Source organism: Neofelis nebulosa, chromosome 11 (assembly GCF_028018385.1).
Source record: "Neofelis nebulosa isolate mNeoNeb1 chromosome 11, mNeoNeb1.pri, whole genome shotgun sequence".
Taxonomy (NCBI): Eukaryota; Metazoa; Chordata; class Mammalia; order Carnivora; family Felidae; genus Neofelis; species Neofelis nebulosa.
In genome coordinates this window covers 63,053,713-63,081,303 of record NC_080792.1, presented here as the reverse complement: position 1 = coordinate 63,081,303, position 27,591 = coordinate 63,053,713, and the positions used below count along the sequence as shown (strand labels likewise).

General features: G+C 47.2%; 1 protein-coding gene across 12 annotated transcripts in view; it reads right to left on the bottom strand.

Annotated features, from left to right (window-relative positions):
• The window catches only part of LDLRAD4 (low density lipoprotein receptor class A domain containing 4), a 452,644-nt gene extending 428,785 nt beyond the window's left edge, over positions 1-23,859 (bottom strand). For 5 of the 12 annotated variants that reach the window (XM_058692798.1, XM_058692808.1, XM_058692810.1 and 2 more), the window contains exon 1: positions 23,185-23,469. The gene's annotated coding sequence lies outside the window, so the exon portion shown is untranslated. Of the gene's footprint in view, positions 1-21,896; positions 21,917-22,160; positions 22,370-22,723; positions 22,939-23,184; positions 23,470-23,841 lie in introns of those variants that run through there. The other 7 variants (XM_058692799.1, XM_058692812.1, XM_058692805.1 and 4 more) reach the window with 4 other exon arrangements.
• Between the last annotated feature and the right edge of the window lie 3,732 nt (positions 23,860-27,591).

Here is a 27,591-nt window from a genome sequence, read left to right as displayed (position 1 = left end):
CAGGCCTGAAACCAAAACACCAGTAGGAATTAAACAGCCTATTTAGAGAGCGAGTCCTAAAAACCTTAACCCCTTATCTGTAAAAGAAATGTGAACTGGTATTGGGGCCACTTGAAATTTCCTTCTCTTTGGTACAACTTGAAATACCAGAATTCTAAACAAAATTATTTTGATGGAATTTCCTGGACACTTTTAAATAAAGGATTCTAGTAAGTCAACATGTCTGAAGCACTTCTTTGTTTAATAAAACTGTTAAACATGCATTTTCTTTTTCCTAAAACCCTCAATCTTTTATTATTATTTTAACATTATATGTATTTTATAAGCTGTCTTTAAATCAGTTCTGGAAGAAAGCTGAGCATGCAGAAAGAAATAAACAGAATGCAAGCAATACAGGCAGGGGAACACATACCAAACCCTCCTACGGGATCTGTTCTCTGATGGAGACCTCAGTCTGAGTTACTCTCAATCATGACAAAACTAGACTCTGGGGCCTGAGCCTTCTTCCCACAGCAGAGGGTGGCCAGCATAGGCAACACAAACCATTCCAGACAGCCTAACAAGGTCATCCTGTCTCATGCAGGTGGCAGAAGGTATGGATGTAATTCATCCATTCTCTGGAAATCTAGCCTACTCTGTGGTACATGAGAGTCTCTCAGTCATTTATTTATTACAGTAAAATATGGAGATACAGCAGACAGTGGGGTAGTCATCTTTACAACCTTGGCCTCCAGCAGGAGTGGTTATGATGTAGGATGTGTCTAGGAATGTCCCAAAAACCAACCTCCAGAAGGCCTCATCATGAGATGAACTGGGGTGGGGGGAGGGCTGGGGCGGAGGGAGAGTAATGGATATTTTGCTTTTGAAGAAGAGCACTGCACAGCACCAACTTCAGCGGGGAAACACCAAAGTTTGGAGTGTCATGCCTGCAACAGCCAGCTGGTCAGTGAGGGTTAAGAAGCTGTGAGGCTGGCTGACCATCAAGGCCCACAGACAGCAGCTTTTTGGCAAGAAAACCTTGGGCCTGAATTCACCTGCTACTCCCTCTGCACAAATGTTTGTCCCTCAGATATGTCCAAAGACCAACCATGGTAAAATCGATTTAGCCAAGGTTTTTCTCACTCTTTTCAGGTGGGACCTCCACCATCTCAATTCTCAAAGTATCAAAACTTTGCTTTTCATAGCGATGATGCATGTAAGAATTGCTGAAGAGTGTGTGGGTCACCGCTGAAGAACATTCTGGCCGAACTCGTGAATCAACAGTGATGGGAAATCACACTACATCCAGCGTTGAACTTCACATGTCTTTGGGTCCTCATAAGCTAGCACTGTGTCATATGAGGTGCCCAACAGGACACAAAACAAAGGAGTAGGGCACCAAGTCTGCTTTAAAAAAAGCCAATTCTCTCTTAGACAAAAAGTGTGAGAGTAGGCCACAATCTGCCATCAGCCCCCAAAGCTGCTGTGTCTCATGTACGCATTCTCCCATTGATCACTGAAGACCTACATGCACTAGGCCCTATGCTGGGCCTTTAAATGTAAGAGCACACAGTACAGACTCAGAGTTTACGGTCCATGGGGAAGGCAGGCGTGAGCACAGTATATTAGGAAACAATGGTGTGAGCACACATGGACATCCACGCACACACAATGTATACACATGCATAAACACATATGCACACTAACATAGGCGCACACAACTATGACCAAAGTCTGAGGAAGCACAGGGGAGGGAAGGGAACTGCCAGTCCAGGGTGCAGACGTGGCCTTAGAGTGCCTAAGGGGAAGAGGGAAGGTGAAGCAGCGCCTCCCAGGCCTCCCAGTCAGAAGACCCAGAGGAAGGACAGAGGGCAGGGAGTGCGAGCCTGGAGAAGGGCAGGGGTGAGGGTGCTCAACCTCCAGCTCACAGCACCTGCCGACCAGGAACTGGTCATTCAGCAATCTAGACTATGCGATGCCTTTTGTACGCGAGGCCTTTTGTACATGAGCCCGTGACTCTTTCCAGAGCACATTGACCATGCGTGTGACATGTCTCCATCACTGAAATGGGTCTGAGTTGGATATTTTTAAACACTCGCCTATTTAACTACTGAGCAATGAGTCTCCATGTGCAAGGCTGTCTGAAACACAGCAAAGCCAAAGAAAGATCAATACACTTGCGAATTCCCTTCCTTGGCCAAACAGGAGCAGCCCCCCACCCCACACTGGCACAAGGAGGGCTTGCAGCGCCAGCCGAAGCAAATATAAACACTGCTGCTCCAGAACAGGTCAAGGCCGGCCCTGGGAGGGAACCGCTACAGCCACGGGCTTTCCAGTAAAGAAGCTGGTGCAGCCGCGTGGCGGGGCACACTGCAAAGGGCGTCTGGAGGCCCGCCAGCTATGGATGCGGGCTCCGCTCCTTCCAGGGCCACCAAGGAGAGAGGGAGGACCTGCATCTTGTCCCCACTCCACGCTGCTCCAGTCTGGGCTTTAAAGGGTGAAGAATGCAGTGTAAAAAAAAAAAAAAAAAAAAAGAGAGAGCACAGCCTTTCTGAGACTATTTAAAGTCCTCCGGCCGGATGGCTGGCCAAAGCCCCCTTTGGATAACCGCTACTTTCATTTGCTCTAAGACTGTACAATCATTAATACCTGTAATTCATCCTAACTAATCAAAATTCATACTAGTTAATTCACCAGCTAATTAGAATTTAAAAGGGCGCTATTGCCATTCAGGCCAGCTCATTTAGGAGCTATTGAAATCCTTATACAAGACGTAGGTGAAAAGGGAGAACGGAGTCTGTTTAAACTTCTAAGTGGTCCCTTCAATACCCTTTGTTCCCTCAAATCCCTCAGCTCAGGAGGCTAATCTCATTGGATTAGCTGCATTAACATTTCCAGTACCCTCTCCCCTTCCACTAGGCACCCCCACCAGCAAGCTGGGTCCGAGGACACAAATACTCTATCAAACCCACGGTTACAAGCAAACAGGAACTTTCTACACTCTGTGCAGAAACTGCCACTCATGTGGATCTGCTGGAGAAGGGGCTGGGGCCAGTGGGTTGTGGGCAAGACTGGCCTTCGCAAGCAGCCTGAATCCAGGCTCTATAAATGTGTATTTCCACACTCTAAACACAGGCAGCCACCACTTCCGTAGCACCTGCCTTGTGCAAGCCCCACCCCAGGCATCTCGTTTAGTCTCTCCAGGATTCTAAAAAGTAACACACCATTGACTGGTACATATTTCAGCAGAGATTGGAACCCACGTTGGTGGGACTCCACAGCCCACATCCCCCACCCTGCACCAGGCTGCCTCTTGGTTTTGTGTATGTAAATTCCCTGATTGGCACATCTCTCTTGCTCATCCTTTCCTCAACTAACCAGGAACTCTCTGAAATAATCCAACTTATCACAGAAACTCAGCATACAGTGTAAGATATAGAAGTCTTCCTTTGGTGTGAAAATTAGCAACCCAAATAAAGAAAGCTTCAGTTCCATCCAAAGGGCTTTGAGAACATTTAAAAATAATAAAAGATTGCACAGCATAGGCAATTCCAATATCCTTCCAGGTGAGCAAAGGAATTCCAACAGGAGTTGACACCTGAAGGGCACACGACAGACAGGAGTGTGTTTTTGAGAGCAAAGACAAGGTGCTTCCACCTCATTCTACCATCAATCATGGCCAGTCCTTAGAATTCCACCTCCAGTTCCTACCCTGGAAACTAACAAAGAAAAATCCTAGATCTGGTTTGGTGCTTGGGTGGCAAATACCCCTACAGCTAAAGAAAGGCAGATATTCTGGGTGTTGTTATTTTAAGTATCTGTGTGCCAGTAGTTCCTGGGGTTTTAGGTGGGTTTTCAGAGCTCATGTTCAATGGGTAAGGACAGAATGGGAACAGCCCCATGCCACTGTCCATGTCCTCCACAATCAGCCCAAGAGTTGTGACTCCTGAGGAAGTAGAGTCCTTGGACTCTTGAGCCACGAGGGGCCCAGAGAGCCACCAGGCTCCATACCAGCCACCATTTGGAGACAAGATCTTAACAGCATGTATGATTGGAATACCACCCAACCCCACAAATGAATTAAATGGGTCAAATGAATTAACGCACAGGAAGTGCTAGACAGCCATGCTGACATGAAGGGGGTTCTCAATGGGGGCACTGAGGCCATAGGTCTTGAGTGTCCATAGTACCTGACCCAAGGCAGTCAAGCAATCCTACCACTGAAAGACTAGATCCTGAGTTGCTCACAGACAATGCTGCTTGGGGGCAGAACTGGGAACAAGAATCCATGTTTCCTGAATGTCTTCCAACTGCTTTTTCCATTAAGTAGAACCACCCTAGTTCCATTTGGTCCTGGGGCTGAGTGAAATTATCACCTTTGTCTCCAAGGCAAGAATGAAATAGCACACTAGCCAGCCATTGTCTACAGGTCCATCATCACAAGCATCTAAGCTAGAAGCTGAGGTGCTTACAGGCCATCCATGATGGCATCATAGAGCCATGTCCTATCATATCATCAAAGGAAGTGGACAGGACACAACAGGACATGCAGTGACTCAGCCAGTGGTCAGGCTGTGGGGGCAACACACCTTTGAAGAATTCAGTTCTCTGCTTTTCAAAGCAGACCCTTGCACCGTCTTATCTGATCATCATAATAACCTTATGAGAAAATAAGCATCGCCAATGCCATTTTCCAGATGAGGGAACCAAAACTTAGACTGGCCGAAGAGCACACCCCTATAAGGAGACCAAGAGCAGCAACAACATGGAGTCCCCAGACATCTAGTCCAGGGCCCCTACCAGAGTTCTGAGAACACCACCAATTCCAACCGCTGGCTGCCAACCATCCCTAAGCCAGCGTCTCCACCACTATGTTAGCTCCATGAGTCCTCCAGTGATAACTGAAGACCCAAAGACAAAGAGAAAACCTACTACTTTTCTTAATCACTTTGTTTCATCCTCCATAAAATGTAAAACTGAACTTTATTTGCATGCATCATGTCCCCACCATGACCCAGTACAGAATGTTAAAACCTCATCTCTAACTGAGATGGGACCATATTGGTTCTAAGCAAGTGCAGGAAGGGAAAGGAGGCCATGGTTTCAAGGGGCACAGCAAAGGGAAATGAAAACAATGCCTCTCAAAGAGATGTCAGCATTTATGCAAAAGAAAATTAATTCCAACTGTGATAAAGGTATGATGCTGTATACCCTGTTCAGGAAACATCCCTGCTCCACCAGCAAAGACAGAACCCCTTCAGACTGTCAGCAATGCACCCATCTCAGAGGTGACGACAGGCACAGAGGTCAGAGGCTGTGGAAAGCAGTTTAGCATTGTGTCCTGCTATTAGATCAAAGCTAAATGGTGATGGGGGGGGGGGGTGCGGAGAAGATGGAATCGTGATTCTATGTGTAATTGTTTCCACATCTAATGAGAAACTCTGCTGTGCGTAGGACTGCCCAGCTTGGCTCAGGGAGCATGTGGTGCCAGATGGAACCACTCTCTGTAGAGAGTAAACCTTACCATCCCCATAGCAACTCCACCCGTGCTTCCAAAATGCTTAAAAAGACACACATCAAATTGTTTTCCGCAATTTTTCAGAAACTGACTTTTTATTCCACGCCCTGAGTAAATCAAGTTCACTGGGAATTTTCTTGTTATATAAATGCTCATTGTAGGAAATATGGAAAAGGTAAAAAGACAGAATTTTTAAAATCATGCATAGCACTATGCTGGAAGGTATCTATTTTTAATGTTCTGGTACATTTCCTTCTGGTTGGTTTTCTGGATGGAGGTGCCTATGTCATTCAAATCAGATTTCTGATGGAGGTAAGACTGAAGCTTGACCTCAAAAAAAGCCACCCAACCTTGGGCCGGACATGTGCCATCACTGCTCAGGCAGGACTGTAGATGTGTGGTCTGGATGGGATGGGAGAACCTGCAAAGGAAAGACTGACCTGTCCATGGCTGCCCTTCTCATCTGCAGGCCAGGCTAGCATGTGACCATATATCACACAAAAATAAAATGCTATACTACTCACCACTATTTGGAATTTGTCTTATTTGGGTTTTTTGCCTTGTTCCACTAGGTACTTAGTTTTCACATCCTTGTTGATTTTGAATCCAAGCAAGAAAATAAAACTCAAGAACACATATCTAATACCAGAATAAAAGCACAGTCAGATGTCTGGAAGATGAGTCAGACTTCCAGGTACCTGTCAACCACTTAGTCTTCTGTGAAAAGATGGAAAAAAGATTCACAGACCACAATTTTCTCTATTTTGAACTCTTCATGATCCCAAGAACAGAAGAAAACCAAGGAACCAAGCTGAGGGGAACCAAGCTTATAATAGAGACACATTGTCTGAAGAGAAAATGTGTACCTACAATGATTTTACTAAAATTAATAAATCTGATGATCTTTTACAGGTTTATCAATTGTCTTGAAACATATAAATAGTATCTACTTCATACATAATTTATACAGCTAGCAAGTCAAATGGAGAAGGAGAGAAGGAAGGCAAGAGCCTGCCTAGAAAACAATTGCTTCTCCTGCCTCCAGCAGGTAGTTGACTTCAGGGAGAAATAGCAAAACAAAGTGTTAATGCAGGTGAGTAGAAAAACCATAGGAGACAAGGGGTGGAAGGGGTGACCACAATGATGTCACCTGGGATGTACCAGCCTCATGTGCACCCCTTTCACTCCTGCAGCTGTACTTCAGCCCTTCTGGCAGAACTTTCTGTTTGCACTGAGGTCTGACCTGACCCATGGTAACCGAGGGGAGACACCCAGCACCCACAAGTTGCCCCACCCAGGAGGGAGTGGACAACTCACCCGGCGGCACTGTGTCCCCCTGCTGGCCTGTGCCCTGCCTGAGTTCACCTGCGGTCATGCACTGCAGTCCCGGGGCTGCTGCTGGGCACCTCCCAGAACAAGGAGCAAGGCAACACATCCACCCTCCCGCACTTACTTTCCCGTGTGGGGGGTAACAACCAGCACCAGTGAACAGACAGAGAAAACTGGAACAGCGTCCGGGCAGGGCCCAAGGTAAGGCACAGCCTCCTGATGAGGGTCACCAGACTGAGGCCTGAATGAAGCGAGGGACAGATGTATGGCCACCAAGGGGGAGTTTCAGCAGAGCAACCACAAAGGCCTGTGAGGAGGCACCGCAGAGGGAAGGCTGCCAGACCCCAGAGCCCCCAGCAGAGGAGCTACTCACCTGGCTCACAGTCTGCTAGGCTGAGACTAGACTCCAAAGTTGGAGGGGTTGCAGTCAGGAGACTCTAACCTGAGTGGGGAAGGGACACACTGAGCTGCTAGCAGCCATGCTGCTGACAAGTGAGCAGGTTTGAGGCAGAATTAGAAGACAGAACAAACACGATCTATTGATGGATTGAGGTGAGCTGTGGAAAAAAAAAAAAAAAAGTCAAGGAGGACTCCAAGATGTGTGACCTGAATCACTAGGCAGACTGGAATATACTGTCACTGAGATGGGACAGTGAAGGGCAGATGGGGGAAACCAAAGGGACAAGGTGGATGGGTGTGCTGGGAATCAGGACATCATTGTTAGACATGGGCTTTAGAGATGCCCATCGGACAATAGAGACATCTGACAGATATGAGTTTGCACTTCAGAGTTTAGGGGTGAGATCCTCTATATATAGTTGACCCTTGAACAAGGCAGTGGGGAGGGGTACTTAACCCTGCACAGTCAAAAATCCACCTGTAAGTTGACTCCTCAAAACTTAACTACTGTTCACCAGAAGCCTACTGGTGACCAGAAGCCTGACCAACATAAACCACTGATTAACACATATTCTGTATGTCATATGTACAATACACTGTATTACTAAAATAACTTAAGCTAGAGAAAAGAAAATGTTATTAAGAAAATCACAATGGGGGGGCACCTGGGTGGCTCAGTCAGTTGGCATCTGACTCTTGATTTTGGATCAGGTCATGATCTCACAGTTCATGAGTTCAAGCCCCTCATCAAGCTCTGTGCTGACAGTGCAGAGTCTGCTTGGGATTTTCTCTCTCTCTGCCCCTCCCTTGCATGCATGTGCACATTCTCTCTCTCTCTCTTTCTCTCTCTCTCTCTCTCCAAATAAATAAATAAACTTTAAAGAAAAAGAAAGAAAGAAAATCACAAGGGGGCGCCTGGCTGGCTCAGTCAGTAGAACGTGGGACTCTCAATCTTGGGGTAATGAGTTTGAGTCTCACATTGGGTGCAGAGATTACTTAAATAAACAAATATGTTTTTTAAAAAAAAAGAACATCACAAAGAAAATATATTTAATTTATAGTACTGTATGGTATTTATAAAAATAAATAAATAAACACGTGTAAGTGGACCTGTGCAGTTCAAGCCCATGTTGTTCAAACTGCATAATGAATTTCAATACAGGCAAAAGAATTCTGCCTCTAAGCTTCCCAGATGTGGGTATAAGGTTCTAGGTTTGGAAACCTCCACTGACAGATGAGGGAGAGACACCAATGAACACCTCTGAGAACGACCGTCCTCAGCAGCTTTGCTTGGCAGGCCTCATCATAGAGGTAGGGTGACCAGGTGCTCAGACACATTTGGAGAAGGCTGTCAATAAAACAGCACCAGAGACAGTGGCAAATAAGTGACAGAAAGGTGTATATCAAACAAGAGGGCACTCGGTTCTTCGGCCAGCTTGCAAGAGCAGCTCTTCTATTCTTTGCTGGGTTCTGCCTGCCATACCCCTGTCAACTCTGAGAGCAAGCCAGGAGAGCCCACTGACATCTTGCCATCCTCTCTCAATCAGTGAACAAGCCAATGAATCACGTAACCACTCTATTTTCCAACAGCAGAGAATATATTCAAATGGTATAGGAGACAAGTTCACTTTCTAAGCAACGGAAAGAGCATATCCCATCAGTACCACCCTTCAGGGCACCCATTTTCTGCAGAGGTAGGGCTATTTCATTACAACCTGTCCACATAACTCACCATGTGCAGCTACCAACTGAGCCTCAGTCCTTATTGATCACACAAACTAAATACCCAAGGAGACCAGAAAGCACTTCATTTGCCACCAAAACCATTGAACCATATCTACACCACTGTCAGGGGGTGTCCAAACTGGGAAAAGCCAGCAGACACTCCAGCCTGTGTCTCTATTACAGGCCTAGGACTGCTGAAGCAGGCTTTGAGTGCTTGGACTAGGTAGGCAGTCTCCACACACGGCCTCAGGGAGCGAGAGTTAGACACAGCACTTCTGAGGTCTGTGGAGGAGAGAGAGCAGAAAACTGCAAAGCAAGTGTGAACGGCGGTGTGAATGGCTTCCACTTGGAATACAAGAAGGGGATCAGAATACTTGGCAACCACAGAGGAAGAAGCAGAGCCACACACAACAGTAAATAGCTGAGCGGAGAAAAGGGGCCGCTAGAGGTAGAGAGAGGCAAGAGCTGGGCGGAGGTGGCCAGGTGCTGGCCAAGGGCTGAGGCCACAGAACAGTCTTATGTAACCCGGACAAAGGGCCCCAACTCGGAATGAAAACTATTTTGCTAAAAGGAGAGAGACAGAACTGACAGCGACTTGCCTGCACAGCTGAACAAACTGATACCATGGCAGAAGCCAAAACCACCTTGAAAAAAAAGGAGCGCAGGCTGAGGACAGAGATCCCAAGTGCCCTGGACCCACAGCACACAAGAGGGTGTGCGCCTGTTCTGCTGTTAACAATGGCTGGACACTTAGATTTGCCAGAACCTTCTATAGCTTTTTAAGTGCCACAAGGAGCTCACCGGTAAGCCTCCCTTTAACAAAGGACAAGAAATGAGAGGAAGCTTCCACATCCACCCAGGCTGCCCATACACTTCAATTCAGTGAGGTCTCTGGTCTGCACAGTCCACCTGAGGAAGGATTGCATGGGTGTTCGGCTGTACTTTTGAATTGGATCTTGAGTGCTTTACCCCAACCTCTTAAAATAATGTCGACTGAGTGCCTGCCCAGGAAGCAAGGGGCAAAAGCCTTGGTCCCAGCAACTTCAGAAATACCTCATTATGTGGCTTGGACAACGACAGGACATCTCTTTCCCGTTACGTTTTGCACATTAAAATAAACTCCAATCCGAATTCCACATTCAGCTAACGGCCACATTAGAGAAGAGTAAGGAACGAATCCATTAATTACACTTCTATGTACATTTCATTAATTATGTTCCTTAAAGCCAAGGAACCTGAAATTAGATATTGTCTATGAAAAGCTTTAAAAAGTTACAAATGTTTTGCAAATAGAAGGCATTGTAATTACCATATGAAAGGAATAAACCTGGCTTCCTGGTGTGAACTGCATGGAGGATGAAATGTAAGCATTCTGTGAAATGTGAACAAATATTGAGTATTACAGAACTACAGTCAAGACAGAGTATCCAGTGCAAACAAACAGATTAAGGAAATAAATAGAAAGTAGGTCTCCCAACAGGCTTGTTTTTTCTTCACCGTTACTGGCTGTTGACTCAGTGTTCAGCAAAGATGGGATGAAACACTCCACAGCAGAACTGGTCTTGCCTACCTTAATCCAGCGCCTTGACACAACAAGAACAAAAATGATGATGACAACAGCTAACGTTTATCAGCTCCAATAAGGACAGAGCTTCCAACAAACTGGTGTTCACCAAATACCCTCTGTGTTCCCCTGCGTTGATCCACACCCTTCCAGCAAGCTGTTTTCTTCCTGTCATTGCCCATCTCAGAGGCACATATCAACTGCCATTTTTTTCCCCACAAAATCTGTCCTGAGCCCTTTTGCCCTTCCATCCGTCCCCGACGAGAGCCTCTTCCACCAACACCATCAGCACGGAGTTCCCTCCTACCTGCATGCTGCCTCACCGACTAACACCAACGTGTGTCTGACACACAAAACTCTGGCCATGATGTACAGTCTCTGAAGGCAGGCAGGAAAAGAACCAGTCTTTACTTATCCCTTGCAGCCCCCACAACCCCCTTGACATATTAATTGAACTTGACCATTTTCATAGATGCACGTGGCCTCTAAAACTGTTACCCCCACTCAGAGCATGAATAAACAATCTCAATTTCTTGACAATTATTTCTCTGGGTCAACAAAGCATTTATATTAGCATTTCATATTACCTAAACCAGAGCACCAAACTCCCACCCCTCGCCATACTCCAATAGTCATAAACTCAGGAAAAGGTGCCTGCAAAAGTGAGGGCAGCAAAGTGGCAAAATATGACACATGGATTTTAAGCTGGTGGCACTTAAACACTAACAAATAATTTAGGATTTTCTTCACCAGGCTCACCCCTTCATGGGGTAAGTGCAGTTAGAGTTCTAAATTTCAAGAACTATATGCATCACTATTAACCTGTGAAATAACCAGCCCCTTGCTTACCCTTACAGCTACTCTCTCTCATCCCTGTTCTGCACACCTGTTCCCACTGCTCACCAGTGGTCCCCCAATTTTCTTAAAAGATTTTTTATTTTTAAGTAAGCTCCACACCCAACATGGGGCTTGAACTTACAACCCCAAGATCAAGAGTCACATGTTCCACCGACTAAGCCATCCAGGTGTCCCAGTCCCCCAATTTTAAGAACATACTCCTATGAGCAAAAATGTACGAGCACACACATGGGTCATGTATATTTATCTATAAATTGACACACACACTTATACACCGAAGTTTGAAGCTCTGGTATTTGCCTTCCAGACCCCAGTGCACATAGCTTTCTCGAAGCCACTGACAGTGAACACTCTCTTCCTGCTTGTCCACCTGGCAAAACTGTGTTCTTTCACCAAGTCTCAGCCCAAAGTCAGCTTCTTCCTGAAGTCCTCCTTGACTGACCAGAGTAGACCTAGATGTCCTCCTTGCTCCTCTGGGATCTTTATACCTCCTCGTGCTGCCAGTACCCTGGCGAGGCCACCACCCAGTGCAGTAACCATTTGGGTACCTGCCTTCCAGCAGTATGGGGATAGAGCCAGTGCCTGGGCATCACAGTGCTCCACAAGAATGTAGAGCAGAGCAAGGGGTAACAGAAGCAAGCTGGCAGAGCTTACTGCCCTTCATACCCAGCCATCTCACTCTCTCCATGTACAAAGATTTTCCTGACTTGGGGCTTAAATGGGGTTTCCCAATTCTTTTTTTTTTTTTAATGTTTATTCATTTTTGAGAGACAGAGAGAGACAGATCGCAAGTGGGATAAGGGCAGAGAGCGATGGAGACACAGAATCTGAAGTAAGCTCCAGGCTCTTAGCTGTCAGCACAGAGCCCAATGCAGGACTTGAGCCCACGAACTGTGAGATCACAACCTGAGCAGAAGGCGGACACTTAACCAACTGAGTTACCCAAGCACCCCTGGGGCTTCCCAACTCTTAACTTGAGGCCTGATTATAAACTGCCTGCTCTTATTTGCTGGCTGCTTCCTGTACACATAGTCTACAGAGGCAGGAGCTGGGTCTCCATACCAGGCTGGGCAGATGCCTCACAAATCCTTATCTGACTTAATGACAGCTGCCATTTACTGGGCACTCACCATGGTAGTTCACTGAGCCTCTCCCAACTGGTTTGCATAAGCATTATCTTACTTAATCCTCTTCAAAACCTAAGAGGTGGGCAAATAGTTGTTTTAGAGAAGAGCAAACTGATCTTCCCAAGGTCATGCAGCCTCCCAAGGGTTCAGTCAGACGAGACCTCAGAAGATATAGCACCCCCCTCATAACACATCTACTCAGATACTTCCACACACACTGGACAGCAGAGTGTGGACAGCAGAGTGCTGCAGACAGTATGCTCAGGCCCACGTTTTTGCCCTGACATTGCTTCCTCAGGTGGGCCAAGTGGAAGACCTGCTACATGGCAGATGCCAGAGTGGGAGCCATCCCCTTAGGCACACAGATGTGCCCCAATTTTTAAAACCCAATATATAAACCATGTTATAACAATAAAAGGATGCATTCACAGGGGCGCCTGGGTGGCTCAGTCGATTAAGCGTCCGACTTCGGCTCAGGTCATGATCTCTCAGTCTGTGAGTTCGAGCCCCGCGTCAGGCTCTGTGCTGACAGCTCAGAACCTGGAGTCTGTTTCAGATTCTGTGTCTCCCTCTCTCTGACCCTCCCCCGTTCATGGTCTCTCTCTGTCTCAAAAATAAATAAATGTTAAAAAAAAAATTAAAAAAAAAGGATGCATTCACATTGCGAAGTAATGCACTAAGAGTTCCATTAAATAATTCCAACTCCATTTAATGTCCCACTGTATTTACCAGAAAACAAATATGATTTTTCTGGATTAAATTTACTAATAATTATGTAGTTATGACTGTATATATATGTGTGTATATATATAATATTTATTATTTTTACATTACTCTTCAGATAAAAAAAAAAATTAAGTCCCAGGACCTACCTCTAGTTTAGAAATAAAGATTCTGAATCTCACATTTAAATATGAATAGGATGAAAGCTAAGTTCTGTAAGGGTACAATATTTATCTTAATAGCTGAAGTAGCAGAAAAACATTCACCCAAGCCATCCAACTGTAAACATTACCTCTACCTTTAAAATAACGCATGCATTACATCCAAAAAGGCCCTCTATCCCTCCTAGAAAAAACAGTCTGGCATTTTCTCATTCTGCTGAAGGAACAAGCCAAATGCAGGAAGGTCAAATTAAACAAAAGTCTGTCAGACCCGCACACACCAGCCAACAGCAAACAGGGGGAAAGTACACAAGGTGTATTTTTCAGTCACCCAAAATGCCCTGAGTAAATGTTCCAGCAAACTATTCAATAACATCACTAGCACGCAACTGTCTGGGAGCCTCCCTCCCAATTGCAGAAAGGGACCAGCACAAGCTGCTCCCCTAAAGAGCAGCCACCAACCAGCCCTGCCACCCACTGGCAGTTTTCTGCATACTCCATCTCCAAGGTCTTGGCACCGTCCACACTGCCAGCCATGACAAGAGTGGGTTTGTACCTAGAATGCAGCATGGGGTTGACGGCATGGCCAGCAAGGGAGTGATGCAGGCCAAGAGACAAATGCCCACGCAGAGCCTGGCACCATCCATGCCTGTGGTGCCAGGGATCAACTCACCTCGGCACAGAGGAGAGGACAGTGCCCACCTGGGCCCCATGGATCTCGCACACTGCTCACTAGGCCATGCCACAGATGAGGCACACTCCCAGCATGCACCCCAGAGCACAGTAAGCACTCACAGCTGCTGAACAAATGGATGCATGAAGGTGCATGTGAACATAACAAGCAAAATGGGACTAGCCCCCAAGATGCGGGTATTACATCTTGCTTCCTCCAACCAGCCCTGTGAATGGGCTCCCCTCCAGCCAGCCCGTCCCAGCCTCTCAGCTGAAAAGGCTGCCTTTCAAAGAATACAAAACTGATTTGCCTTTAGTTAATCAAAAACCTCCTAAAATGATTTTTCTTTTCTCTCAAGCTTCAGGAGCAATCAGCTTAGGAGGCCAGACACTGTTAATAGTAGCATGTGACTCTGAAAGGGCACAGACCTCTGCTGGAAGCAGAAGACTCTGCCAGATCTATGGAACGGAGGAAGTGAGTGCCCTCTGCAGAGGCACCCACGTCAAGTGTTGAGCATCAGCCATCAGGTAAAACCTAAGAGAATTTTATGTCAGCATCCTAGGGGACAAAGCTAGGGAAGAGTGTGGTCTCAGAAAGTAGTCATTCAAACAGAGAGAAGTGACTGAACAAGATGGCACACCATCTTCCAGCAGCTGGCTACTGAATCCACTTTCTCTCCTGGTCCCCACTTCTTCCCTCTGAGTCCAAGTTACCCTCAGCGGGTAGGGTGCAGATGGTGGGAAAACCAGGTGCAGTTCTTGGCCATAAAATCCTCTAATTTTATTTTAAAATATAGTAGATTGTTTAGTGTCCTTAACCTACCTAAGTAGAATGGATCTCCAATTTAAAATAGCACAAAGGCTGGGGCGCCCGGGCAGCTCAGCTGGTTGAGCAGCCAACTCTTGGTTTCTGCTCAGGTCATGATCTCACGGTTCTTGGGATTGAGCCCCACCTCGGGCTCTGAACTGGGCGTGGACCCTGCTAATATTCTTTCTCTCTCCCTCTCTCTGCCCCTCCCCCACTTGTGCATAAGTGTGTCTATGTGTGTTGACACACACACTCTCTCTCAAAATAAATAAATAAACTTTAAAAAAATAAAAAATAAAAGTAAACTAGCACAAAGGTCTTCTCCGTCCCTGAGGAGATCATCCACAAACATCACCGTACTTGCCCATAACAAAACTCTGGCAAACAGCAGAACTCTCTTCACTTGTGATCCAGATGATATAGACCTAGATTCTTGTAACAAAAAATGGAAAGGAAAATTTAAACATCATAACATTTACTGCCAAATTTGCACAGTTTTGTAATAATATTTGATACTGGCAAGGGTGAGCCACCCTCATATCTGTGGGAATGCAAAATGCCTCATGCTTTCTGAAAAGCAAGCTGGTGATAACTTTTGGAGGACCCTCTAAAAGTTCTTGTACCCATGAACTTCCCTTTTAGGAATCTATCCAAAGGATGTAATCAAAATGTTCAACGCAGTATCATTTATAATAGAGAAAACTGGTAATAGCGTCCCAAAACAAATTTTTAAAAAATAATAATATGACCATACAGTAGAATGTTATAGTTACCAGCAGTGGTACTCTTGGAGAATATTTAAATTACATGAAAAAACGTTCAGGATTAAATGCTAAGTCTGAAAACATATACAAATTCTATACATGATTTTATACTTAATCAGTAAATAAGCCTAGAAAGAATTTACTAAACTATTAACAGTGGTCTTCTAAAGGTAGTAGAATCAAAGGTAATTTTAGTCATTTTTATTTTCTTCTTTGTTTCTTTTTTCTTCATTTCATTTTCCAAACTATCTTCAGTGAGAATATAATCAGGAAAAAAAGAATTTCAGAGCCTAGATCTATGATGATGTGTTCAGCAAGCCTAAAAGACTCTGTAGAATAAAAAGTCTAGGTTCAACTAGAGTGGGCAGAGCTGGACTGGTGGCCAGTGTACCCAGGCCTCCACGTCTGTCCTTGACAGGTGGTGCTCACACCTGCCACACAGGCAGTGACGGGCGCATCCTGGGGGTTGATGACTATGATGCACTCTGGGACACGCCACATGAAAACATGGCTGCTCAACACTGTGGAGATGGGGGGGACAGAGCACAGACCAGAACAGGAGCTTCCAGAGGCCTGCACTGCCTCAACCCCCAGGAGAACAGCACTTGTCCAAACCCATCCAGGTGACTGCTGGGATCAAGTACCTCACATTGTGTGGGCACCATAATATATCATATAGGGGACAGCACCACCCCAGTCACCTGGCTTAATTCAGGGGCTGTGATGGGTTCCATTCCCTGCCCCACTGCCATGGGAAGGTTTGCAAAGAGCTGAAGAACTATCCTGTCAGACCCAAGTAAATCTGGATCTCCTGCAAACTGAACTCACTTTAGGTTCCATAATCTCAGGTAGGTTTGTCCAAGACGGACTATATTTCATGAAAAGTACACAGTGATGTGCATGGATGATTAATCTATGCCCTCATGGAGCAAAATAGAAAATCTTAAAGATACGATTATTTTTTCATTTTTCCCCCAAATGTGGGAAGCACATTTGGGGAACAAAACTAAAACCGTAGCATTCCACAAACTGGGGTGAGCTGGATCCTTCTGAGTGAACAAACAACTAAGTAGGACCTCATCCAGCCTCATCCCCAGACTCACAGCAGACAGAGGGCCTCCAATGGCCTCAGTTCACCCTCCAGAAAATAGGTCCTAATGCTCCCACAATCTATACCCAGACAAGACAAACAGAAGAGGTTTTTAAGGAATGGCACAGAATACCTCAGGCAATAAAACTGCTGCTGATTTTACTTCATCTGTCTTTCAAGGGACTCAAGGTTCAATGTGGACAAAACAAAGCCACCAATGGCCTAATTCTCAAAACTCAGGCTCTTGTCACGAGCAAGACAGGCACAGAAAGCAGAAGCTAGAAATAAGAATGGGGACTGGAGGTGAGGGGGGGTATAATCAGTTACAGATGAAGGCAGGAAGGAAGAAGAAAGGGACAGAAAGGGTACTATCCTCCCCCTCCCAGCTGGTAAATGAATGATGTCTGATGAACTTCTGACTTGGGCCCAGCCTCAGGCAGCCTGGAGTCAAAGCCCAGACCCCAAAAGAGAGAATGCAAGGGCTTCCTCCTACTGACTCCACCCTTTATTTACAAGAGGTGTGACTGGGCAATTTCCGGGCTTCCTATTGCCTTCCTGAAAGCTGGGGATGGTAGCAGTACAGATGTCACAGGAGGGCTGCACTAAGGACTAAATTAGTTCATATGTGTGCAACACTAAGAGCAGCCTGGCACATAGTCAGTGCTATGCAAGTGTTTGGAACTGTTGCTACTATTCTGTGACCAAGTACCCTGGTGGAGGAGGGCCCGCCAGAGGTCCAGGAGCCCTTCCAAAAGCAGCCTGGCCTCCTGCCGTGGGCTCTCCACTCTTGCCTTCCTTCCGGAAGCAGCGAGATTTTACTATGGAAATCCCCTCCCCAACTCTATGCAGATGTTGCAGGCCTGTGGGGCCACAGACAATGAAAACAATGCCTGGTTGAGCCTCCACCAGCCATAGGCCCAAGCCCACTTCTGCAGAATTGTGGCTGTGCACAGGAACTGACTAGGCACAGCAGGAAACCTGCCATTCTGTGAATGCCAGGGGCAAGAAGTCCACACACCTACACAGAGGATGCTTGCCACACCTCTCAAGGAGAGATGACTAGCCAGGGGCAGAGGGGATGGATTCTTTTTGCAAAATGGATGCAATGGCTCTACTTTGCAGAGAAAGGGACCATGTGGATGAGGACACACAGATGTTGCTCACACCTACCCAATTCCTGACCTTAACGTCGCTGGAGTAGTCCAAGCCCTGAATCTTGTCTGCAAAGGGAAGAGTAAGTCATTTGGCAGGGGCCCAACTTAGGAGGTGGCTTTGTAATATGAGCAGTGTGTCCGCTAACAACTAGAGCAAGACCATTAAGTTCATTACACCTGTCACTCTGCCAGCTGACTATCCAAATTGCCAGAGATGAAAGTACATTATGCCCAAGGAGTGCCACCCAGCCCCCTCCCAGGGCAGCACACATACACTTATCTCAGACAATTTGTTCTCAGTGTCTGCACCTGCAGAAAGAACGCAACCGTAAACAGCTTGAAACTTGGCATTGAGAAAACATAGGGCCTAAGCAGCTGAGAACAAAGTTTAGTTACTTCCACAGCAGGTCCCTGGGAGGAAGACTAGGTGCCATGCCCCGTGGTGCACATGGAAGAATGTGCTGGGGTGAGAGGAGGAAGGGGAAGGGCAAGGCAAGGGGGCAGAGCTGCCTAGCAAAACGAAGGACACACAGCTGCTACGTGCATTCTGCTGCCCTGCAGCACTGCCAAAAATAAAAGCGAGAGACACACCCTTTTCATTTCCGAACCAAGTCACAGAATTCTAGGCAATAGGCAGAGGCCTTCCTCCCAGCTGCACATCCAACAGGCTCCCTGGGTGCGCAGCGCCCGACCGCCGGCTGCAGAGTGCGTTTGCAGTGCAAGCGTGTTGCAGACAGCGGTAATTTATTTATCCCTGTCATGTAACATTAGCAATCTGTCTGGAGCTTGGCAAGCACCAACTTGCACTGTCATATAAACTGTCTGACAAACTTAAAGTTTCGTAAATGGTTCTCCTCCAGCAGACAATAAAGCATCATAAAAAAAAAAGTTGTCATCTCTTTTTCTGTTCCTTTTCTCTCTTCCTCTTCTAAAAAAGAGGGAGGAGGGGAGAAAAAGAAAAGCAACAACAAAAGAACCTATGCAAACAGAAATGATCCCTCAGCAGGATTCTTAACCTTGAAAGTCTCAACATTTTTCCAATGCCAAGTAAATGAGTAAATAAATGGATGGGGGAGGGGGGTGGCATGGTGGGGGTCAGTCATGAGGGGGGTACGGAGCAAAATCTGCAAAACAAAAGTACAGTCATTAAAAATTAATAAAGGGTGTGGACATCAGCTCCCCACCCCCTTCTGCTCATGGGGATTTGAGCCAGACATTCTGCATCCTCATTAAGTGGTGTCTGGAAGGCTGCCGGAGTTTTAGTGGGTTCTGGGAATGCCAATATATTAACCAGAGGACTTTTTGCATACCCTTTAGAGTTTTTATTCTAGAAAAGTCAACCATTTGGCACAGTGTAGCCTTATTTTTGTCCGGGAAAGCTCTCAGCTGCCAATCAAGAGAGAAATTATAGCTATGTTCTTCGTAATTTCCAAGACCTATCTGGAAAACAAGCCTGGTGGAAAGAAAAGTCCTCACAAAAACAGCTTAAAAGGCCAAAGTGCCATTTTTAGTGGAAATTCAGAGAAAAACAATCCATACTTAAATCACATGGATAAGAGACAACACAAACACTAATTTCAATTCCTCCTATGATAGAGGGAAAAAAACAATAGTCACTGGGAATATGAATCCAATATTTCTGTAGCAATTAATAGTACAGGTGCTTGGGACTGTTTGCTTTAGTTGCATAACAGTAAAGTGAATAATGCCACACACAAAAAAATCTCCCTAAAATGTAGGCAGGTCTTGTGGCCTAAATTTCCAAATAGTAGGAAGAAGCTTTACATTCCTATTTTAAAACTTAAGATTTACATTCCATGCACACCCATAATATAGGTCAAGGTGTAATTCTAGACTAACAAATCCCATGTAGGCAGAAAGTCACTTTGACACCAAAAAATAATGGCTTCCAGAAGAGTTTTCTGAGACAGGAAGGCAGGAAGGGAAGAAGGGAGCAAGGATAGAATGAGGAAGAAGGGGAGAAGGAAGAAGGGAGAAAAGGGCAAGATGGGACTACATAGAGATTTTGCTTCTGTTTACATTTAATACCCATGTGTCTACATCAAGTATGTTTAATGTTTCTAAAAACTTTCCAGGTTAATATGGAATGATCTTTCTTACAGCTATTGCTCCTTGAGTTTTCTTTCTTCTCTACTAACTCTTACCCAAAAGGACAGACACATCATAGAAACTCCACAAGCCTAGATGATGAAAGGTGAAAAGAAATATGGCAAGGACTACCAGAAAGATCTGACCAGCCACAACAGCACGTGTCACTGCCCCAGCCCTGAGAGTACTTGGGTTTTACATGATGACATAGAGCAGTCATCTCAAGCCTAGACCACAGGGTGACTGCTAGCTAGGCTACAGTGAAGGGATCTAGACAGAGCCTAGGGGTCTCCACTTGACATCAGGACAGAAACTACCCTCATAGAGCAAAAGTCATTCTCACCTATGTTCCCCTGTCCAGCTGGGAATTGCCCCTCCAGCAGCCCAGATGAAAAACAGGCAGTGTCCCATGAGCTACAAGGCTGTTCTGCCAGGCTGCTAAGTCAACCAAGACTACAGCACAGTCCCAAATTGTAAACACCTCTGCAGATGGGTCCTTGCTCTCAGAGCGCCAGGCAAGAAAACTATTCTTAGAACACCGTCAGCAGTTAGGGGGAAATATCTGTCTATGTATGTATATACTCTGGCGGGGGACAAGGCGGGGGAGGGACTTTGATTCTCAAATTATGTGCCAACAAATTGGCACAAAATCCCTTAATAAGCAGGTGGCACTGGCTGGGTTCCTCTGCAGGACCGTGGTCATGCAAACCAGAAGGATCCAAGAGACAGCCCTAAAACCCTGCTGGGAAAGGTCTTCTCCATAGTAAATACAAACCTACATGAACTAGAACCATGGCCAGTGACAACAAACTCTTCCCGGGGCAATAAAAGAACATTAAGAAATTAGAAGGGTCTTTCAAAACAAGGGAGGAAGGTAGCTACAACTAACTCCATTACAGCAAATCCTTACCAGCATTTACAGTCTTGGCCCTAATTCCTAACAGTGTGTTCAATGTCAACAGCAAAATGAAGCTCTTAAAAGAATTAAGCTTCCAAAGATCATGAGGAATTTACCCCTATGTTTTAAAAAGCACTGCTTTGCAAGGGCCATCAAATGGCATTCCAAGGTCGATAGGAAACCAAATATTATAACTGAATATATGTGCATGGGTAATATTCAGATCTCATTTGTCTCCATAATGACTCAAGTTTGACATTATGATTCTTCACTGAACATAAAGAATATGTTGCAAGAGAAAACTGTGTAGAGTACAAAGGCAGACGTACAGATGACCATAAACTCAATATAAATATTAGAAAGGACTAAATAGTTTTATACAAAATGCAGAACATATCTTGATGCAATGGCAGTTTCTCAGAGCAGACTCTACAGAACCTTCCCTGTTAATTCCGAGCTCAATCCAGAAGCTCTAGGAGAGATACAAATGGAAGAAAAGCTTTCTTGGCTAGCCAAACAAGTGGAAAGGGCCATTTTAAAGGGAAGTGTCCTAGTAGTAGCCATGAGGGAAGGCACCAACCTCCACATCAGCCACAGGACCCACATATTTTTAAGGACCAAGGCTGCTCATCATCTCTACCCACCTCCACTGCAAGAAACTTACTAATAGTAGCTCTCGGAATCAACATTCTGTAACAGCTCATCTCACCTCACAGCCCACAATGCCTAGCACATAGTAGGTCATCAATGAATACCCACCATAATCTTAATTAACATTTAGAAAGCAGCACTGAATCATAAGTGGGGTCTGGGGATAAGTTGCCAAAGTAATTGCAAAGCGAGAAAGGCAAGAGAATAGTTGGGACATAGAGAAAAAGAAAAGAAGCAAATCAAAATTATCCAGTTCTAGCTAATTAAAAGACTCTTTGGGGAAAACAAAAATTAAGCTAGCTTACGTGGCCAATGCCACTCAGCAATCATTCCTATGCCCGGTTAGGAGCAAGGAAGCCCTGCTTACTTTAAAGAGTTCCTCGCTGTTCTGACCGGCGACACAGTGCCCCGCCAGCTAAACCCAGAACCAGGGCACTGGCGCGCCTTCTCCAGGTGCCACCCACCCACCACGCGTCCACGTCGTCCTCCCGAAAATCTCTGCCTCAAAGGGAAGCCTCTTCCTTCTCCAGTTAAAAAAAAAAAAAAAAGTTTTGAAACAAGCAAATGCCCTCTCCGTCACCACACTGAATTAACCTGAACAGAACCCACTGTCTTCCAGTCGCGTACTTACGGGGCGCGCCCCCAACGCCACCCCGGGCGGCGCACCCGGTAGGGGTCGCGGGGAAGCCTCCTCGCTACTGAGCAAAGCGGACCCCACAACAAAGGCAAGTGCCGAGCCCGGGCTGGGTGCTCGTCGCTTCCTGTTTATTCCACCGTGAGGGTCAAAGAGAAATTCAACACACGCCTGCTTCCTCCAGGGCTCGGAGACCCAGCCTAAGTGTAATAGCAGCCGCCCCAGACAATCGACTTCCCAGCCAATGCCGGGAGCTCCGGGCGGCCCCGCGACCGACGTCAACGTGCGCGGGGGGACCCGAGCAGACGCCGGGTGAGGCGGGCCCCAGGGGCGCGGGGCGCGAGATGCGGGGTGCTGGGGCACGGAGCCGCGGGCTGCTGGGTGTCCGGCAGCGGGATGCAGGGTTCAGGGTAAGGCCCGCTCCCGCCCCTTTTTCTTCCCGCAAACTCCCCAGGAAGGTCCTGCACAATCTTCCCGCTTCCCGCCGACCTCCAGTCCCCCCGCCTGCAGTGGTTCGCTGACAGGCCCAAGGGAACCGAGACCCTAGTTTGGGCAGTTACCTCGGCGCTGACCCCAGCCTCCCGGGGGTGCAGAATTAAATCATGCAACCGCAGGACACCCCGCGCCGGGCACTGAGATTTAGGTCGGCAACGTTCCTCCAACGGAGCACACAAGCAGAGGCGGTCCGGCCTCCGTTCGGGAGTGCGAGGTTGCCCTCCCCACACCCGGCCCGGGCGAGCGCGCCGGGACGCCGCTGTGCCCACCGGCTACACTGCCTCAGACCTCGCGCACTCGTCTCTGTGGGACTCGTCCGGGTGGGGAGGACCCGCGGGGCTGGGCAGCTCCCTCTGGCCCCCGTCGACGGCGCAGGCTCGCGGACGTCCCGTTCCCTGAGCGTCCTGTCCCCGCGTCCTCCGCCCCCTGCCCTCCCCAACCAACATTACCACCACCCCGCCTCCGCGCCGCGCTGAACTTGGGCCAGACGCCGAGACCACAGCAGCCACCTCGGGTCTGCACTCACCTGCGGCCGCCCCTCCGGAGCCGTGGCGGGGGACCGCCTGCAGTGCGGCTCGCCCGGCCACCGGCCCTGCGGGCCGCGGGGGAGGGGCGCGGGATGCGGGGCCGCCGCGGCGGGGGACGCGCAGCCGGCCGGCGGGGAGCGCGGCGCGGTGCGCCAGGTCTCTTTAAGAGCCAGGGACCTTACCCCCGGGCCTCCCCCGCGCTCCCCGCCCCCCTTTCACTTTCCCAGGGACTCGCAGCCTGTCTGGCGGCGGCTGCGGCGGCGGCTCCTCCCCGACTCGCAGGGGATCCCCGGCCGGCTGCGGCGGCGCGCGGGGCAGGCAGGGCCAGCCGCACTCGCCTGCCTGTCCCGCCGGGCCTGGCCCGCAGCCTCTGGGAGGGGGGAGGAGAGGGAGACCGTGCTGCGGCCGCCGAGGGAGGTGTCCCGCTTCCCGTCGCCGGAGGGAGGGAAGTGTTCCGCCTCCCGCCGCCGTCTGTCTCCAGCCGTAACTGTGCTCGCCGAGGCTGTGTCTGTCTCCAACTCCTCCAGTCTCTCCTCCCTCCCCATCCCCCTCCGCGGCGGGGACCCGGCGTGCGGCCAGGCCGCGGGGGTGGCGGGGGCCCCGGTGCTGGCGGCTGGTGGGCCGGCTTCGACCCCGCGCTCACGGGCCGCACCAACCTCTGCAGGCTGCGTGCAAGGAGCTGGGGGCGTGTGGGCGCCGAGGCCGCGGGACCCCAAGGCTCAGCCGGGCCGGCAGGCAGAACACACGGCAGCGGGCTTGGGCCTCGTGGGGCGCGCGCCCACCGCCGGCCGGCCGGGGAACTCCAAGTGCAGAGAGAAGGCTGGCTGGCGCACCAGGAGGAGCCGGCTCGCCGGGGCGGGCTAAGGACGGTCTGGGAAGAGCAGGCCGACTTGTTCCCTGCGCCAGTTACCTCGCGGGCTATCAGTGCCCCATAGGCAGCGGGTCTTTGGACACCAGTCCCGAGACATACAGTAGGGCTGCAGGACACGTAGTGAAACCGATGAATCCTAGCTGAGCCAGCCCGGCCCGGGCTCCTCCTGACCCCACGTAGTCACCCTCTTAAGGATTCTCCACCCTTTATAAAGGGCAATAGCTCCAAAATGGAAGGTCATCCGGATTCTTCCTGCTACGACCCTTTCTCCTTAAAGGACCTACAGCTCTCCTCCTCTGAAAGCCGTTCAGGACTTGAACTCTACCTGAGTGCATACAAAATGTATTTTGTCCTCCAGCAGTAGTAGAATTGACAGCCAAGCAGTTTGGGTACTGCCTTAGCATAGGGCATTTTAACCCAATTTTATTAGAGTCGCCAAAATTAGATAATTCCCCTCTGCCCAAATTAAACCCCTGCAGACATACCAAAATATACTAACCTGGGATTTCAGGCAGGATCTAATAGAGGTGCAGCTAATTAAATTAATTTTCAATTTCCTGTAATGTCAGAGAAGAGAATCTTTTGAAAACTATGAATAATTTGTCAGTAATATTTTGGTTAGTGAAGCAGGAGCTTAATTCAGCTTTCTTTAAAGAGCCCTCTGCTCTCCTCAACTAACAGTAATTGCTATGTAGAATTTGGTCATTCCTCATATGTAATATAGTAGCTACCATTAATTGTACCAAGTCCCACACTAAGTAGATTGTCTTATTTAGTATTCACAATAACTGAGACAGCCAATACTTTCCCATTTTGCAGACAAGAAAGTTGAGGCTATAAAAGATTTCGGTCACTTGTTCCTGGACCACAAAGAGATGGGTTTAAAATTCCTAACTGGCTGGTTACACAAAAAGCCGGGAGTTGAACCATACTGCCACCTACCTACAGTAGCTTTGACATCCAGTTCAGTTAAGCTCAGCCCAGCCACAAGGGACAGGATCTATTCTAGGCCAGGAACTGTGCTGGCGCCTGTAGAGAATGCCCAGGTCCTAGGCTGACAGAGGAGCATTTAGACTACAAGGACAACTTTAAATCTGGCTGCTAGGGTAAACTTTCATTAAATGAGCAGTGAACTAAATATTTAATACAGGTTATCCAAATCTGGCAAGTATATACTTATTAGTTTATATTTCATGTACATGAATGCATACCACACTCATAGCAGCTCAGAGGCTGTGGTGTTGGAGAAACTATTCTTGCCCTCCTGGAGTAGAAAGAAAAATAACTTTTTCCTTCTAAATGAGAAACTGCCCAGGGACAATGAAGAAGAAAATGTTTTTTTCTAAGACCATGAACAATTTGTTCTTCTATTTCACTTGTGCATGATTTCCTTGTGTATAATTTAACCTTTTTAAATTGAGAGCTGAGTTTTAAAATCTTAACCTCAGTTTTATCATTTATGATGAATCTTAGCTCATCTTGCATTGCCTTTTCTTGTCTTCTTTAATTTATAACTAGAAACTGCAGGGCTCTATTTCTATTTCTAGAAAATAGCCATGACAGGAAACTGTCCCTGCATTTTCCACTCAGTCCTCCCTGTATTTGTTTTCCATTTCAGCTGTTCCTTCTCATACCCCTACACACATACACACATACGCGCGCACACACACACACACACACACACACACACACTCACACACATTATGGCAATGAGAGAGTTAGAGGCCTTTAGATATATGTTTGCTCTCTGTAAAATTCAACACAATTATGTTAGCTTTACCCTGCCCATTAATAATCCATCACATTCCCTCCAAGGACCCAGACTGAAGCACAGGATACCAGGACTTTGTTTTGCTCAGAATAGTGGATTTTGTGTATTCCCAACACACAGAACTATGCCTGACCCTCACTAAGGATTCAAGAGCTATTTGGGGAATGAATGGAGCCTAGTATTGGGATAAAAAAGTAAATAATATTGAAGTAAAATATCACTTTTTACTTGGGCAGAAATCAACTGAAATTGGTTTCAAGTAATGGGATGTGAGAAAAATTCTTTCTCAGTATAAATCCATTACAGTTTACCTGGTGTCGATTATATACCAACAATATTTATTCCATAGAAGGTCAATTATCTAAGGAGACAAAGATAGAAAGGGCAAACATGAGTGTAGAGGCCACTTTTAGGCAAAGAGCCATGGGATATAGAAAGGGCCCACACCGACCACCTGACTGCATACAGACAGGTCCATCAGGGACCCACCGCAAAATATTCATAAGCCCTAACTAACCAATGGGGTACATACAACCAGGCACAGTTACCAAAAAAGGGAAAATTCCATACATCGCCATACCTCCTCATCTTCCCCCTTTTAAAACAACCCTCCACCCACTGCCTCCTTGCATACAGCCTCTCCTCTGCAGTCCAGTTCCCCCACACTCCTTCCCTTGCAGTGTATTCAATAAATTTCTATCTGCTTTGTTTTGCCTCAGGTGAATTCTTTCCACCCAATCGGGGACCCCATCGGATCAGGAGAGACACCACATTTAGACACCACAATGAGCAAATGTTGAAAAAAGAGATTCTGAGGGCCCCAACTGACCACAAAATACATATGAATCAGAGAATATAATTTTGTTATTTGGATCTCATGCATAACATTTAGATGAAACTTAAACTATTCAAAATGATCCTTCCTTCTCTTTTTTTTTTTTTTTAATTTTTTTTTTTCAACGTTTTTTAATTTATTTTTGGGACAGAGAGAGACAGACAGAGCATGAATGGGGGAGGGGCAGAGAGAGGGAGACACAGAATCGGAAACAGGCTCCAGGCTCCAGGCTCCGAGCCATCAGCCCAGAGCTCCAGGCTCCGAGCCATCAGCCCAGAGCCCGACGCGGGGCTCGAACTCACGGACCGCGAGATCGTGACCTGGCTGAAGTCGGATGCTTAACCGACTGCGCCACCCAGGCGCCCCTCCTTCCTTCTCTTTGTACTTTTTAATTTAAATAAGAAATGGAGAGGAGGAAGTGAGAAAGAGAAGCTTGCATTGCAGGTTCTTCTAGGGAAGTGAGAGTCCCAGTCTAGCTAAATACTTAGACCCAAAATCTGTGGATGAGCTCAGCTCCAGGAGACAAGGATTAGTCTCATACTTCTCAATGATGGCATAGGCACGTTTCATCATGTTACTACTCTGCACCATCAAACTGTGTCAGAGTTCAGTCTGTAAACCAGAGATAGTAAGTCCTACCTCATAGGGTCTGTTGTGAGGTTGGCTACATCCCTATGTACATACATATTATTCTCTTTGGGATCCTGCTGTCCCCACTGCTTCCGGACCTACAAATATTACTCTTCTATGGGTGGAGGTTTTATGGAGGAGGAAAAATTATTTTCCCTCTACCCTTCTAGGCTCTTGGCTAAGATACTTCTGTAATAAAAAGACCGATTAACCGGAGGAAAAAAAAAATTTAGTAACGTACCAAACCCCCTGCCCCGACCCCATACATGGGAGAGACCCAGGAAAACTGAGTAACTCTC